Raw genomic sequence first — 17743 nt, 5'->3', positions numbered from 1 at the left:
TATTCCCATCTCAACCCTGGTGACAGAAATTGTGATCTAGCCAAGAATTCCAAATTGCCTTTGGTCTCCAAATCCTACTGAGCACCAGGGATCTAGCAACAGCTGGCCACAATCTAAACCAGACCATGAAGGTGCAGTTTGGCTCTGTCAGCCTGATGAGACAAAGGGCTGATAGCTCAGGAACAACTCAGAGCTGTTGAACGAAACAGGACAAGCAACAACCAGCCCCAAACTGTCCTGTCTTTTCCCGTGTCTTTGCAAGCTTGCCAGGCTCTGCTGGACCCTTAGTGGGAATTGTTCCCTATTTCCAGCTCTGCCAACCCCTATTTCCAGCTCCTCAATCACACTGAGCATTGGGAGGTATTGCCACTCCTACACTCCTGGCAGAAGCCAAGTTTGGTGTTTCAGGACTGTAAAAGGAAGGAAAGACAGACAGTAAACTACAGGGAGAAAAAAAGGTTATAAGCTAAAAACACTGGCATAATTAATAGAACAATGCTGCAAACAAGTTTCCTGCAAAAGTCACATTCCAGCTTCCAAAACAAGCTGTACCCTATCCTGTCTGCACAACCTTGAGATCTTATCTCTTCCACCCTCCTTCTTTCTCCAATTGTTTGGAAATCTTAATTCATAAAACGAGCCTTAATTAAATAGGAAATATGCCTGTGTTTGCGCAACTCAGAACACAATCATGTCTCAGTCAAATAAACACTGGTGTCCATATTACACTTGGGAATTTGCTGTGGTTTGGGGTTTTAAATTCATTGCAGCAAGCTTGGGAGCAAAATTTCAACAGGAATCTTTTCTTCTCCTCCCATCCTCTGTACCAGGAGGGTGAGACAGGGAACAAATCCCCATGCAGAGAGGCTCAGTATGGGTTCCAGCTCCATGTGTACATGAGGATCATTTCAGGACACACCATATGAGACACGATAGCCAAAAGCAATTATTCTTCCTCACCACTTCTCAGAACCCAGACCTACCAAACTGCCCTGAAATAGCAGCACAGCTCTCGAAATAGCATTATTTCTTCTCTGTTTGAAAGCAACACCCACACTGAATCTTTGATTTTAAGCCATCCCCAAGCAGTTACCACATCTTTACCATTCAAGCCACAGGGAAAATCATTAAATCCAACAGCAACACTATGTGAAGAGAAACCAGAATTAAAAAAAGCCAACCACCACATGGATTTACTCCCACAGTAACTGCATCAACTTCAGCCTGGAACAGACTAGACGTGACTCCAGGAAAAATAAGTCTCTCCAGGTGCAGCTGTATCAAAGAGACTTTCCCTGGGCTCGTGCTTTGCTGCAGCATTAAACAAACCACATGTTCCAGCTCTGAGGCAGCAGACACGTACCCAGGGCTGGCCTCAGCACGCTGCGATTCACGCAGCCTTCTCCATCCTGCTGTCTGCACACACATACCCCAGAGCAGCACAGAGCACAGGGAAGGGGAATTCAGGTTGGGGAGCAAGTCCTTAGATCCTGAAGGCTGGGTTATGGCTGGCAGAGTGGCTGGCTGGTCCCAAAAAGCTTCCCTTGAAGAAGATGGGAATTTTCCCCATGGGTTTGAATACGACAATAAGAAATATTTCAGTATTAGAGACTGTGTACACTCATCCCAGAGCAGCACAGAGCCCAAGGCAGGGGAATTCAGGTTGGGAAGCAAGTCCTTAGATCCTGAAGGCTGGGTTATGGCTGGCAGAGTGACTGTCTGGTCCCAAAAAGCTTCCCTTGAGGAATATGGGATTGTTCCCCATGGGTTTGAGTACGACGATAAGAAATACTTGAGTACAAAAGGAAAGAGAGTCTCCTCACTACAAACTGTGTACACTCACCCCAGAGCAGCACAGAGCCCAAGGCAGGGGAATTCAGGTTGGGAATTAAGTTCTTATATCCTAAGGCTTGGTTATGGCTGGCAGAGTGACTGTCTGGTCCCAAAAAGCTTCCCTTGGAGAAGATGGGAATTTATCCCCTTGGGTTTTAGTACAACGATAAGAAACATTTCAGTACAAAAGCAGAAAGCAAAAAGAGTCTCCTCACTACATCCTCACTACAGACTGTCTGCACTCAGGTCACCCAGAGATATCCAAAGGAAATCAGTATTGCCATGGAAAATCTTTTATACAGAACCACATCCCTGCTGTAAAGCGACAGGAACAATTCTCCCCGCTGAGTGATTTTCCTCCTGAGTGCAGAATGGAGCAGAGAGCAGAAACAGCTCATGAATCATGGAATCACAGAATAATTGGGGCTGCAAGGGATCTTTAAAGGTCAAACAACACCAAAGACAAGAAACAGAAGGGTGGGTGAGGAAAGAGATGAAAACACAACAATGACACCTTCACCTTTGTTCCCATCTTGTTGCAAACTTCAAAACAAAGCCCGAGGATGAAATTTTGTCTGGAGATTCCAACAGAAAACCTCCTCCAGTCGACTTCTTGTGCTTTGAGGTTTTAAGTGCCTTGCAGGTAAAGTGGAGCCTGGAGTGCTGTGGGATGCTCTCCAGTGATGGATTACCACTGCTGCAAGGTGCCTTTCATTTCTCCCCACACACCTGCACTCCAAATGTTTCTTTTCTGTGACAATCAAGACATTTTACCAAAACAAAGGGAAGTTTACTTTAGTATTGATCCTCTGCATAAATTGTGCCTCAAACAGCTTCACAGAACTGAGATGATATGTTTCTCAGAAAGAGAGTAATTAACTACCACAGGCTGAGGAAAGAAAAAAAAGATGTGTTTTAGATCTAAGACATTTTTCACAGAAGATCTGTCATATGGTAAACAGTAGAAACTGTGAATTGGGACACTTGTGATTTATCTCTGCTTCCACAGCCTTCCCATGTGACAGCAGTAAAAGAGTGACAATCCTTCCTATAACTTGCTCAAAATAAAGCACAATTCCAACGTGTTTAGGTGGGAGCTCATTTTATTCAGCACACCACGCTGGATCCTTTCAGTACCTCAGCTCCACCAAATGTAAAACAGCACAAGCACCTGGCTGTGCCAGAAAAGCACTTCCACTAATGCCCTCTGAATGAAAAGGCATCAGTGTGAGGTATTAAATCCCCACCGGGACAGAGCTATGTGCAAGTCAGATGAGATAACAAGCCAGTAAATTTCAAATCACCACTTGCATCCATCCCATAACTGCATGCTGAAATCCCTCCAGCTAGGCTGGCGTGTTGGCAGGAAAAAAATTGTCATTTCTAAATTTAGCAGACACCTCAATCATTGTGTAATGCTTCAAAAGCAATGGAGATGTAAAGTGGAATTTGTAGGACACCATTTAAACTAAAATGAGAGCTCCACTCACTGAGCAAAGGCTTTTCTTAATACCCTTCCTGTTTGGACAATTTGATCCACTCCTTTTTTTTCCTCTACAACCACAAAGGTCTGTCCTGCAGTGAATGGATAGGCTTTTTTCTGGGATAACTTCCAGGTTAAAGAGAAAGGATTTACACTTGAATGAAACATAGGCACTGTATTTGGAAAATTTGTTTTGAAAACTTGGGAAGGAAGCAAAGCCTCCTTCATTTAAAAAGGGACTCAATTAACATTCTCCAACAAGTCTTCCTATCGAAAGGACAGTTTTGCAGGGGAACATGTGATCTGAAACTCGTTCTCCTTGCTCACAATGTTCCTTTCTGAAATACAGGGCACTGCTTTGGAGAGACCCGAGCATCTTTGCACAGCTTTCCAAAGGAGCTGCCTGTCACAGGCCAGGCCTTGACTCCAGACATCAGATCTTCTGTGACTTAAGCTCAGGAAACTTAAAATAGTGCTTAACTACTCTAATGAAGACCGAGAGTGACACAATCCTCCTGTGGCTCCCTCTACAAGGACAGCTCATCCATGCTCAGCCACAAGGGTGAGATGAATCCACGGTGTCACAAATCTCACCTCCTCACTGTCCTGATAAAACACATTTTTAAAACTTTCTGCAAAGAGCACACTAGAGACCAACCAAGCAGGTGTTCTGCTTTTGATTCCTGCCTGTCTGGGTGTGGTTTGATCTTCAGCAGGCATGGGCCAGACAAGACCACCCTAAGGGTTATCTTGGGTTTGAAAAACAATCCTGCGAGTGCTGGGCATGTCTAGAAATTGCCCATGCAGGAGGAAGAAAACAACCCATGCCATTATTTTTTTTTTCAGATAAAGAGAGGGAAAAAATGCTACTGACAGTTTAAAATGCACTTTTATTTCTAAATTCCCTTATCAACTGCATATGACAGAGCCTTCTTCACTCTTTAATAAGTACAGGTTGAAGTCAAGCCCGACTCGAAGTTGATGACAGATTGAGTCCACATCAATACCCAGCAGATTTGGATGGGAGATAAAGGCAATATTGGTGTGTATAGCTACAGAAAACATGCTATCAACACATCCAACACTTTGGGGAGACCATCTGTAGCAGCCCACTCTCCTTCATTTCTCCTGGATGCCTCCAATTGCAGCAGAAGGGAAGAGTTACCTGCAGCCACCCCCCAGCAGTGCCTCAGAGGGGCTACGTAAGCAAAACAAGGACACAAGCTCTCTCCAGAGCCTCTTCCAGGAATTTGGCTGCTGAGATGTGAGCTACCCTTTGGAAAAAAATACTGGTTTTCCCTGCTGATCATGCTTTTAGTGCAGGCACTAGATCAGGTGTGGACAACCATAGAAAATCTTCTGTATTCAATGACTATTCTTTAGTTCCTCCATCTGGGAGTTTGTCTACACCAACACAGACCAAATACCCCACAGTGCCTTCCCTTCATCCAAAATAAAAGCAATTTAGAGTTCTGTTTTTAAATAACATCTTCCATGGGAAAATCAGCAGGCTTTAAATTCACAGTGCAGTGGAACAGTGTCCTCACACTTAACCCTTAGTACCAAGCACCCCACAAGTGCCTCACTCTTCACCCTTCTGGTCACAAACACAGATGTCAGGACAGAGCAGCAGAGAATCCTCTGTGTACATCCCATTCAAACCAACCACGAGGTGCTCTGCACAGCTGGGGGATGAGCTGCTCAGTGATAAACACACTTAATGGAGTTTACATTTGCTTAAGACACTTACAGATTAAGAGGTTGGCTCGTGTCTGTCCTGCCTGGCTACAGGCAGATGCTGGACAGCACAAGGTGAAGATACTTTTCCTATGAGGTTAAGCAAGAAATGAATGAAAAGCTGTAGGCATCTCACATAGGATATAGGGCCAAAATTTGGGTTCAATTTGGGGTTTCTGTGAAAACACTCTACCAGTCCTAAGGGAATCCAGAAAAAAAAATGGAGAGGACACAGTTCACACAGTCACTCTCCCATTACCTTGAGCTAAAGATCCCCTTGGCAGATGCATTTTTGCACCCAGAAATGTCCCTTGCAGATCCCTTCTCCTGAGAATAGAACAGGTGGTGACAACTCATGAAATGAGCTCATACCCACATCTACAAGAATCTGACATAGGTTTCATTGCACCTTTGGAAAGAGGCAACCCACTCCAAGAGTTTAAAACTGGGTAACTACAGTGACTGTATTTTTTCAGGAAAGAAAAGGAAGAGGATTTAATATTCAAACAGCCTTCTCCTCTCCATGTACAGAACTGTGGAAGCTTTCTGATCCTGTCCACTGTGCATCTGCATGTGCTGGAAACAAGCCTTAGTACCAGGAATGTGCTGCAACGTCCAGTATCACACAAACACACAGGATGCTTCTCTTTGTCCTATCATATTTGATTTAAAAACAAGAATTAAGTTATACCACACATTTTATTAAAAAGAAATTAGAAAGGGATTCAACTACTAGCAAAACTGTGCTTTTGGAGGTGAAGTTGCCTGGCCAACATGGGTGAAGTCTGAAAGTGCTGTAACACTGCTCTGGGACTCCAGCACTGATGTCAATGCTGCAGACACACAGAGCTCTGCCTCAGAAAGTTACTGGGACTGAAGTGATGGGGACAGGGCCCCATATTTACACCTCTGCCCCTCTGTGCACCTTCTTGTGTCCATTTGTCACCGAGCCCATCTTCCCCTCCCTGCTCCAGAGCAGATTAAGCTTAATATACTTATGCAGTTGTGAAGTGTCCTGCCTATTATCCAATTAGGCAGCTAACAAGATCTGAGTAACAGCACGTAGGCACTGATAGCTGCTGCCTGATAGCAGCACAGATTAGACACGTTCTTTATGTTCCCAGCCCTTGCAGAAAAAGGCTTGGGATTCGTTCAAAGGCTGCTCCGAAGGCTGGGTTCAGGTAATTGTTTAATTTTGTTTGGGATCCATAAACACATCACATTTGTTTCCTCTTGATCTCCTGGAGCTGTCATGGCACAACTGTCCCGTTACAGAACTCCTGATCAATCTGGTGTGACTTGTTCAGTTGAATTGTCAGCGTGGACAAGGGCAGGTCTCATCACCTCTGTGGTTCCTTCTAGCATCAGAAATCTAGGGAGCAATAAAGGATCTGTGCATCACCAGGAAAAAATGTACAGGACTGATAAGGAGATACAGAAATGCAATCTATATTAGCTCTGATGCTGTTCCACATGACATTCCCATAAGATGCACCTAAGAAAACATTAATTAGATGTAATCAGCACAAAATGGCAGCATGACAACATCTTTCTCAGAGCACAATTATCAAGGGTTTGTTATCTAATTGGGAGGGCACTGGAAAGTGGGTCCAGCCAGGCATAAGAGCTGTGTAATATTTTCATTACCAGTTGGGATGACAGACTGGAATGTATGGCCATAAACCCAAGAGATGATTCAGCTGGGAGGATTTGCAAGCACCAAGGTGTATAGATTTCAATTTCTAAATTACCTTCATGCACTGATCCAATATCAACATCAGGTAATTAAGAAAGAGAAGCCCCTACAAATACAAAAACAGGGAGCAACTCTATTCAGAAAGACTTAAGAAAAGGCTCTAAGAGGGTCAAAGCAAAATGGTGACACTCAACAATGTTCCACAGGTGCATGAAGGCAAAGCACAAGGGATGAGGCATGGAAAGCACTCAGCTATGCCTTGCAAAGTCCTGCCCTGAGCTGCTCACTCACTGATGCTTTTGGGAACAGCAGACCTGAGAGAACCTTGAGGAGAACAACAAAATTAAAAAACACCAGGTGTGAGATTTAGCTGGATCCATTTAAACCAGAGATGTTCCTAAGAACAGACTAGTGCAGCCAAGCAAGCAGGACACAGCCTGAGGGGAGACCTCTCCTTCCAAATACAGCAGGAAAACTCAGAGTTTGGTTCCCTTGACTTGAACCCTCTGGCTTTAATCTCTGTTATAAAACAAGATAACAGCCATCAATGTGGTGGAAAGAACAAGAGTCCAGGGCTTATCAACATAGAAAAACAGGGAGATACCAACTATATGGGTGAAACACACAGCTTTAACCTGACAGATAGGGATAAATGGGATATGGGGTAGAAATTCTTCCCTGTGAGGGTGGGGAGGCCCTGGCAGAGGGTGTCCAGAGCAGCTGTGGCTGCCCCTGGATCCCTGGAAGTGTCCAAGGCCAGGCTGGACAGGGCTTGGAGCCACCTGGTATAATGGAAGTTGTGGGACTGGATGGCAATGGGTGGGACTGGATGATCTGTATGGTCCCTTCCAACCCAAACCATTCTGTGATTCCATGACTCTGTGGTTCAAATTTTCTTGCATCACTGAGCTGGAAAGGCAGCAGCCCACAGACTGGAACACCTGATGTGAGAAAGGAATGAAGGAACAGGGTTGTTGAACTTGGAGAAGAAATGGTGTTTAGTGGGGGATCCAGTTACTGTCTTTACTTAACTGAGGTTTACTGAGCAGATGGAGCCAGAGTGGATGGCAGAAACCAAAGGACAAGGAGCAATGGGAATTATTGACAGGAAGGGAAATACTGATCAGACAGGAGGAAAAGATTCCTCACCATGAGGGCACAAAACATCAACCTGCCACTCTTGACTAAAAAAAGTTCACAGGAAACCTACCTTTGATCCTGGCCCTGTCTGGAGCAGGAGGTCAGATGAGAGAGCTTCAAATCCCCTGTGCCACTTCACCTACTCTTCAGCTCTAAGAAATCTTTATCAAGGAACACTGGAAAAGGGATCTTGCCCAAGAGTCTACATCACTTTACACCTCTTCAGTGCTAGCAAGTACTTCCAACTCTAAAGCTGTCAATAAAATGCTTTCCACATGACTAAAGATCCCAGTGTCTGCAACTGACAGAGGAAAAAAGGTAAGGAATGAAACACCAGAGTTTTCACTGAAATTGGAAAGAGAACAAGAGAAACTGGGGACTCACAAGTTATCATACAAAGTTATTACACAAGTTATCATACAAAAACTCTGCAAGAACACTGAGGAATTCAAAGATACACACAGATAGCTCAAAAAAAAAAAAAAAAACCAAAAAAAAAAAAAAAAAAAAAAAAAAAAAAAAAAAAAAACCCCAAAAAGCCAGACTGCTCCTCCCTACCTGCTCTTCCCACAGCAATAAACACAAGTCGATGCCAAAAGATGTTTCAGACCTGTCCAGACCAGCCTTCATTTTGGTGAGAGCTTCTTCAGTTGTCTCAGGACAAAGGCCTTCTGTGTGCAGACAAACCTCTCACACACACATCCTACTCTCTCCCACTGAAAGGTATGATAGAGGTGTTAATAGATCCAGAGAAAATTCCTGGAACAATACACACTGGCAGCTTTTGGGGGTTTTACCCCCCAAAAAAATAAAGTGAAGGAGTTTACCTTAGCAAACAATGCTTCTAGTGCTGGCTGATCTGTTTTCTGTCATGTTTTATATTTGAGTGCTACCTCTCAGAATAATCTTCCCATCCACTTTTTACCAGCTTTAGAAATGCATGAATAGCTGAGTCCTTCAGGGGAACAAAGGGACAGCAGGTACAAAATCAGATGCACAGAGTGCAATCACGGCAAGGAGGGAGAAGGGAAGGTCGCTCCTGAGCTGCAGCTGGCAGGTCAGAGCAGGAAAGCACAATGGCTGAGCTGTAATCGAGTTAATCATGGGGAAAGCCTTGGTCAGGGCAGCTGGCAAGGACTTCCTTCACCTTAGAACAGCCAGGAATTATTCTGGAACAGTCAGAGATCCAGAACACATCCCTGTGGAAAAGCAAGAAAAGCAAGTGCTCTGTTCTTATAGTTGGCAAAAAGACAAAGCCATAAAAAACCTTCATGACAAAACACTTCACCAGCGCTTTGTCCAAAACTAAAATGCACTAATCACACCCCAAAAGTCTACTTGAGAGTGACACAATGGTGTTTGCTGGCTCAGTACATGCAGGTATCAGACACAGCTCTCCAGGGAAGCTTTGACACTGCAGCTCAAGGGAGACACAGCCCAGAGATTCCCAAAGGCAGCTCCAAGGACTGAACAGCTCACTCTGTACAGTAACAAAAGGGCAAGAGGGCAGCAATTCTCAACTGCTGCACAGAAATCAAAGTCAGAAACCAGGAAAGTCTTGGTAATGGCAAGAACAATGACGGGCTTTCTAGGATCACCCAGGGACGATGAGGAAAATCCATCACTGGAGGCTTTTAACAATTGCTTTGGACAAACATCTGCTGGGAAAGTTTGGATAGATCTGACCCAGCCTTGGGGCAGGAGGTCAGATTAGACAACTTAAGGTCCCCTCCTGCCCTGCAGCTCTTTGCTTGTAACAGAAATGTGACAAGAGAACACGTCAGCAGCAGCCCCAAATCACACAACTCCTCCTACTATTTCCATCATATATTGGAGACACACTGTAAGAGCCCATGTGCAGATGCTGCCTGTTCCCACATGGTGCCTTCTCCCTCCATTCCCGGAGGAGCCATACAGGGAGAACACAAAGAGCTGGACTGACAGAACAGGCACAGGAAGAGGGGCTCCCCAGCACAGCCCTCCCAACAACACAGTCCCTCTCACATCCCACAGCACGGAGACAGTCATCAACAAGATCCCATCCCCACTGTCCCTCCCATTTGTCCCTTCCCATCTCACCCTGCAGTCTGAGCAGTTCTCTCTTTCTTCTCTTTAGACTCTTCTTCTGTTCCTCCCTGGAACATTTTCATGTGTAAGATCTTTAGGACTGGATCCCTGCCCACCAGAGCCCTGGATCCCACCCCAAGGGAATCAGGGAACAAAAAGATTAATGACCTGGTGCTTCACTCCAAAGCCCAGGGCCACACTCAGCCCTTTGTCTCAAAGGCCAAACAGAGACACCAGATGCCACTGTGATACTGTGACAATGGTGTGAGCTGCCCACGACTAAAAAGGACATTTAATTTAGTCTGCTGGGAGGACTTTATGCTCCTGCAAGCATTAATGAATGGCACGAAACATCCCACGGGGTCAGAGCATGCAAGCAGCAGAGTAAAAACTGAAGTACCAATCTTTGTCTCAGAGTTAAAGCTCGACCTATCAAAGCAGTTTTAACAATTTTTGCTTCCTTGTGTGCTCCCCCACAATCCTCTTGGCTCATTCTTGAAAATCCAAACTTACAAACTTTGTCTATGGAACATCAAGGGAGGAAGGTGACAGAAGTGGTCCCAAAGAGAAATATTCATATATTTGAGAGTTTTTATGAGCACATCCCAGCTAGAACCACACACGTGTGTGTGTTTGTCAGTACACCCTGGCACATCTGAGGGCACAGTTATGCAATCCCAGAAAGCTAGATCCCAGTTTGCACTGTCCTTAAAGGACAGTCCTGACTGTATGTGTAGTGCTGACAGCATCAGTCACGGGACAGGCCAGGGATTGGATCCAACTAAAAAATAACCCCATAAAATAACAATCTTCTGCCAGGGTGTGTGGGCTCCCTGACCAAGATCTCACACCCACAGTCAAATAGAACATGCACAGGAATAGGATGACTCCTTTTCCTAGAAGTAGAATCTTAGATCTGTGTAAGTGACCCGTCAGCCTGTGCTGTCAGCTGGAAAATAGTTATGCAAGAGAGGAAACAAGCAGTGGGAGACAGGACAGCTCAGAGAAAACATCTCAGGGCAGCTCCACTCCTAAAGCCAGGCTCTTGCAAAACAACCCTGGTGCCAGCCTGCCAGGCTTTCCCAAAGGCTCTGGGAGCTTCAGGAGTTCAACCAAAGGATTACCAGGCACATCTTCCTGGCAGAGTCCGCTGGGATCACAATGGTGACTGATTTCAAAAGAGAAAATCCTGTTAGAAGAAGACTGGAGATCAAAGCAGGAGGTTACATCTATATCCTGGAACATGCATCCCATGGGACAGGAGAATTTTTAATTCAGTTTCAGACTAAATACTCATTCAATAGAAACAGGTGAGCATGCTTGAACACTGCACCTGTGCAACCTCTTTGGGAGAAAATCCATTCCTCACCTGCCCTGAAAAATTGATTTAACTGAACCAACACTTATAAAGAAAAGAAACTCCTCCTTTCCTATGCAATTCCCAGTTTAGGGATAGGCTGGGACTATCTGCCTCACCTAGCACAAAGCATTTTCTGCCTACATCAGCTCCAAGGGAGCTTCAGTAAGTACTTCACAACACAAATGATCCAAAGCCAACATGCTTTTTCTTCCTCCTTCTCAAAATGTGCCAACATCACCATATCCTGTCCAATGTTTCAGTCATTCCTAGCATGCCAGCAACCTACATTATTTCTCTAGATTGAGCCACTCAGCTCAATCTAGAGAACACACTTGGGAAAATCTGGCATTATCAAGAATAATGAATGGTGAAGAAATGAATAACTAAGTATCTATTCTTCAACAGTTATCTACATCCATTTAGTTTTCTACATCATCAGCCAGGAAAACAAATATTTTCTTTATTTTTTAAAAGGTAGTTCCTGCCTTTGAACTCAGCAAGTACAGATGCACACACTAAAAGTGGAATTAAATGAACTTTTCAAGCCATTATTAAGGCTTTGCAGCCCTTGAAAGACCTATTGGATAAAAGAAATGAAAGTTACCAAACAAAAAATTCCCTACAAGCTGAAATTGCCTGGGTTTACGTCAGTTCAGCTTTTTAGGGCCCTCCACAGCTGAGATTTCCTCATTCCTTTTCTGGCACTGATCTGTTCTGTGGCCCCCAGTGCACCCTCCATCCTTCTACTCCAGGAAGTGAGGGAAACGTGGTCTCACAGCACCATGTGGAAAACTGCCCCAAAGAGGGAATATCCAACAACAGCCCTGTGTAAACCACTGCTCTGGGGCTGCAAAATCTGCCTCCCTCAGACCCAGCAAGCTGCCAGCCACCACCACTTAGAATGAGAGAGCACCAACAATAAGTGCCTTGTTTAACTGAGACTTTAAAGCAGGGCCTGGTAGCAGAGAACTACCCGAGAATAGCTCAGGGATCAAACTCCAGCAGGAAAAGCAGGGAGGGGCTTTTTCACCCCTCTTGCATTACATTCCTGCTGCTGAGCTCATCACCTTCAGAGCAACCCAGGCCTCTCTCAGAGCCAAACCATTCCTGCTGCATCCTTACAATTTCCCTTCCATCCCATCCTTGCAACCTCACAGCCCTGGCCCCAACATGTCACAAAACAAAAACTTCAAGTCACCATGAAAAATAACACCAAAACTGCACTCAAAACCAAGGGCATGATTAAAAGTCACCAAACACCACCACATTCACTGCATTTAAAGATTTCCAGAGGAAAAGGTCACCGGAATATGGAGCACATCTCCCAGAGCAAACGTCCTTGTCACGCTGCTGCCGGGTTCAGACAGAAATACATTGTTATAAAACCCTGTGTGCTGTGTTATCCACGGCTCAGGGCTGCTGAATCAATCACAGAATGGTCTGGGTTGGAAGAGAAATCAAAAATCATCCAGTCCCACCCCATGCCATGGGCAGGAACACCTTCCACTAGCCCAGGCTGCTTCAAGCCCTGTCCAGCCTGGCCTTGGACACTTTCAGGGATGGGGCAACTACAGCTTCTGTGCCAGGGCTTCATCACTGTCTGATTAAAGAATTCCTTCCTACTATCTAATCTAAAAGTCCCCTCTGTCAGTGGGAAGCCATTCCCTCTTGTCCTGTCATTCCAGGCTCTTATCCAGAATCCCTCTCCAGCTCTTTAGGCATTGGAAGGTGGTCAAAGGCATCCCCAGAGCCTTCTCTTCATGTGGACAGCTCTGCAGCCCTGCACTGTTCCTCCAGCCTGCAACCCTATCCCAGGGCCCCTCAAGGGCATTGCTTCTCATGGAAACACAAAAACAGGACCTCAAACTGAGCTTCCTCCAAAGCCACTCTCCACACACCACCTCCACCACACCTCCTCAGGTGCCACCACACTCATGGTGGTAACTGGAGACACCACAAAGATTTATTTTCCAAGTGGTTCATATTCCCACCCACGGTATTTCTGGAATCTTTCGTTAACACAAGAAGACACCACTGAAATTTTAGATTATAGAAAGGGAAAAAAATAGGAAAGCTTTTCAATCAATTTCCACAGTGAGTTCTATAAACTCAAGATTTATTACAGTGCACACACCCATGTGCCCTCAACACGGAGCAAGGAATGCCCAGACACAGCAAAGGCAATGCAGCAACAGAGCCAATGAAAATGGGACACAAAATCAAGGTAGCTGAAAATGTTCATGTTCCTTCAACAGGAAGACAACAAAGATGACTGTAACACAGTCTGGAAACACAATAAAGGTGGCTTTGAACTGTCACTTGTAAAACTATTTGTGTCTCAGAATTCCATAATTTGATGAATTGGTTGCTTTTGGGGTTTTTTATGGTTATGCTTTTATTCCCTATTCTCATGGTGGGTTACCATCTCTCTCTCACTTTACTGCTGTGCTTAGATCAGTTTTTGCATGCAAGCAGAGCAGGACAGATCCCCCAGCCACATCTTAAAGCCAGAGGTTTAGACTCTCCAGAGAAAGAAGAGTTCAAATCCATTCTTCACCCACATCAATTCCAAGAGGAGATCTTTACAGCCCTTTTATTTATTATTTACCACTCTGAAACAATGTTTTAGCTCACCAACAGAACTAAAAAAAAATCAGTTACTTAATTTCCATAGACTTGACTTCATTAACTTCTGGAGAGGACTAATGTTTGTGGCCAGTGGGAAAGGGTATTTCTACATTTTTCCATTTTCTGGTCTGTTAATTACAATTACTGAGAGAAGGAGACAGCGGTGAGATTTGTGAAACACAGCAGGCTGCATTTTTAATACTTTTGAAAAAAACCAAGAGAAAATAATATCTCTCTCTTTTGTATAACCCAATCATACAAAGTAATTCCACATACTTCAGAAGACAGCATCACAATTTTCCTTAGACACTCACTTGGGCCAGCAGGAATTTAGTTGGAGAACCTCAGATTTGATTAGAAGGGATTATTCTTCAGTGAGATGGCAGGAACAGAAAACATTAAATGACGGAAGTGGGGTTGAGAGGCAGGCAGACAGACTCCTGAGGCTGGTAATGAGATGCAGGAATACTCCTCCAAGCTTCTGAGGCAGAGATGGGCAGGGGTCCGACAGCTTTTGAGGATGGATGAGTGAGAAAAACCCAAATTACACTACTTGGCTAAGGTGGAGGTCAGTAAAAGCACCATCACACCTCTTGGATGCTGTAGGGAGCCCAGAAATCATGACTGCTGTTTGCAATGAATGTCAACAATTTGACAGAGTTCTCCAAACTCTACCTCAACCCCTGCAGTGCCACCAAGTCAACTGAGATTCCTCCACCCCAGAAAAGCACTGAGTTTCAGAGACACCACAGCTCATTTGTGACACTTTGGTGGGAGTGACACAACAGGGAGAAAGCTCAAACCAGAGAGGGACAACCACGAGTGCCAGCAGCAGGGCTGAGGACACGGGAGCCCAGGACACGTGCAGAGTGTTTGTGGTGCTCCAGCCACACGCTCCAGCGTTTCAGGGCAGCCTGGCACAAAGAAGAACAGCTCCAGAGCTGCTGTTCCACAGAGCCAAAGGATGCAGAGGAATAAATGACCACAAAACCCAGCATTTTTAGCATTTAAAGACCTCTACACCCCATTCCACACACAGCTTAGCCAAAATACCAGCTGCATGCTGCTCCAAACCCAAAGAAGTCCAGGTAAATGTTTGATCAGCCACACAGGCATTTGGATCCAAGCACTGAGTCAGACCCAAGCCTGATGGATTTTTTGCCAGCTCAGTAGTCATCCAAACAGGCTCCCTAGTCTGGCTACCCACTCCACAACAGTGGCATGAGGGAAAGGCAGTGCTGGTTTTTTTTTAGAGGCAAAGCCAGCTGAAACCACAGAGCTTGCTACTCCCTAAAAACCACGGTACATCTGTTCCACAGCAGAGCCACAAAAGATTAGTAAGTGCTGGCCTAACAATCTGGAAAGGGAAAAGGAGCTAGGAGAGCAAAATGTTATCACTAAGTCAATAAAACAACATCTGTAAAGGACTGAGAACATAACAGCATTCTTGCACAACACACAGAAATGCTCCTGGGCTGATTTCTTGGTCTCCACGAAACCTGTCTGGTAACTCTGGGAACAGAACTGCCTCGTACAGGCTACGGGAAAAGTGGATCAACAGGGTGAGCTAAGGACAGGGCTCGACTTTGTTTGTGCAGGATCACAGAGTGGACGTGTGTTAGGCGATATATATGGTTTCACTTTTATGTGAAGCTCGTGTTTACATCTAATATATCAGGCAATTACAGTTGGTCCCAGAACTAGGTTTGAGACAGCGTGTCTATAATCCACGGAAAGCACTTTGTGGGATGAGCAGAGCAAGGATGCAGCAGAGTAGCTCTGTGTATGGGGTTGAGAATGTAAATAAAAGCTTTGTTTTGAGTTTCGATAACTGACAACTGGCTTTGTGCATTTCACTACCCGGCATTTGTAACTAATCCCTCATCTACCACACTGATCTCAAAGACGCATACATTGATGGATTCGACTGAAAACGGCGGTGCGAGCCGCCAAGCCCCCGGTATTGTAACAGCTTTGTGTAAACATGAAAACAGCAGAAACACAAACAAGCCGGGAGCGAGCCTTCGCCGCTCGTCACTCGCATCCCCAGCACGGTGACTTCCCCACCGAACCTCTGCTCTCGGTGTCATGGCCGGGAACGCCGAGGCGGGGAACGCGGAGGCACGCGAGGACTCGTGTCACATGCGGGAGATTCACCGACATCAACACACGGCAGGGGGAGAAAATAAACACCCAAACCAGCTCAAAATCCCAACACAACCGTGCGTGTTCTGCCCTTAGCGACAGAGCGATCCCTTCTGGCACGGTCCCCGTAAAAAGCGGCAGGGATGGCACCTGCTCTGCACCTGGGCTGGGGCGTCGAGGGGAGGAATGAGGGTCAGCAAATTCCTGGGGTGATTTGGGGTGTGTGGGATGGGGCACAGCGAACGTCCCATGGAGTAGTTTGGGGGGGGGGGTGAAATTGTGGGATGGGGCACAGGGAACGGCCCCTCAAGGCGGTGTGTGGGACGGGGGGCACAGGCTGGTTCCTCCGGGGTCATGTGTGGGACGGGGCACCGGGCTGAACCCTCAGGGGACTGCTTGGGATGGAGCACCGGGCTGAACCCTCAGGGTGGTGTCTGGGATAGGGCACAGGCTGGTTCCTCCGGGGTCGTGTGCGGGACGGGGCACCGGGCTGAAAACTGAGGGTGGTGTTTGGGATGGGGCACAGGGCTGAACCCTCTGGGTGATGTCAATACCTCCCCCATGTGTGGGACGGGGCACCGGGCTGAACCCTCAGGGTGCTCTTCGGGACGGGGCACCGGGAACGGCCCCTGGGGCAGGTGTGCGGGACGGGGCACCGGGAACAGCCCCTAGAGCGGCTCGGCGAGGAGGGCGTGTGGGACGGGTCCCGGCTCTGTGCCCCCAGACAAAGCCCCCCGCCCTCTCCCCGCCGCTGCCCGGGCGCTCCGTGCGGGGACGGAGCCGGGCAGCCCCGCCGAGGCGGCACCGGCCCTCCCGCCGCAGGTGCGGGCTGAGGGAGCCGAGGGGACCCAGCCAGGGGACGCTCCGAGGGGACCGGGGCCCTCGCCCGCCGCGTACCTCTCTGTGCGGTGCCGGAGGGGACTGTCGGGGTCGGGGCGCCCGCCCGGCTCTCGCCTCGCTGCCTCCCGCGGCTGAGCGGCTCCCGGCGCGGCTGAGCGGCAACTGCGGGCACTGCGGGCCGAGAACCAGCGCCGGCCTGTTTTCCAGCCGCCTCCCCCGCGGCCCGCCCCGGCTCCGCCTCGAGCATCCCCCGCCTCCTCCTCCTCCTCTTTCCCCTTCTCCGCCTCCTGCGCCGCCTCCTGCGCCGCCTCCTCCGACCCGCTCCTGATCTTGAGCGACTTGAACGTGAAACTCTAAAGATATCAGCGCTTGCTTAGTGAAGCAATCGTGTTAAAGCTAATTTTCTTCCTAATCGAGATGGGTCTTTTTCACCTTTTGCGATTGCTGCTGTACTTCAAGGCTGCTTTGATACCCCCGCTCCGGGGCGTTCACCAAACTACAAAGCGGACTCAGTGTGGAAAATAGCTTCATTCCTGCACGAATTTTTTCCTATTCCTGTCCAGACAATGAAATTAATCTCATCGGAGTCCACCTCACAATTAAAGCCCAGCTGTGGTCCAGAAAAACACAGCCCTCCAAAGTCCTACCCGAACACCGTCACAATTTCTTATCTCTCACCATCTGGTTTCTGCCACTCACTGATACCAGTGTTCACGCAGTTGCACGGGGTAGTGTGATATACTGGAAAAAAAATAAAGTTATATAAAATCAAAAATAGGCGTAGCTTTAAACTTTTTTCAGCTTGAAGACCCCT

General features: G+C 46.7%; 1 protein-coding gene across 4 annotated transcripts in view; it reads right to left on the bottom strand.

Moving 5' to 3' along the window:
* The window catches only part of SMOX (spermine oxidase), a 52920-nt gene extending 35395 nt beyond the window's left edge, over window positions 1-17525 (bottom strand). The window contains exons 1-3 of one of the 4 annotated variants that reach the window (XM_058803590.1): window positions 16987-17046; window positions 8448-8605; window positions 7960-8190 (exon numbers count right to left, since the gene is read on the bottom strand). The gene's annotated coding sequence lies outside the window, so the exon portion shown is untranslated. Of the gene's footprint in view, window positions 1-7959; window positions 8191-8447; window positions 8606-8716; window positions 9294-16986; window positions 17163-17361 lie in introns of those variants that run through there. The other 3 variants (XM_058803588.1, XM_058803591.1, XM_058803589.1) reach the window with 3 other exon arrangements.
* Window positions 17526-17743: the final 218 nt, after the last annotated feature.

The sequence above is a fragment of the Ammospiza caudacuta genome, chromosome 4 (assembly GCF_027887145.1).
Source record: "Ammospiza caudacuta isolate bAmmCau1 chromosome 4, bAmmCau1.pri, whole genome shotgun sequence".
NCBI lineage: Eukaryota > Metazoa > Chordata > Aves > Passeriformes > Passerellidae > Ammospiza > Ammospiza caudacuta.
Note: the sequence above shows the minus strand (reverse complement) of the source record. Positions and strands in the feature narration are given on the sequence as shown.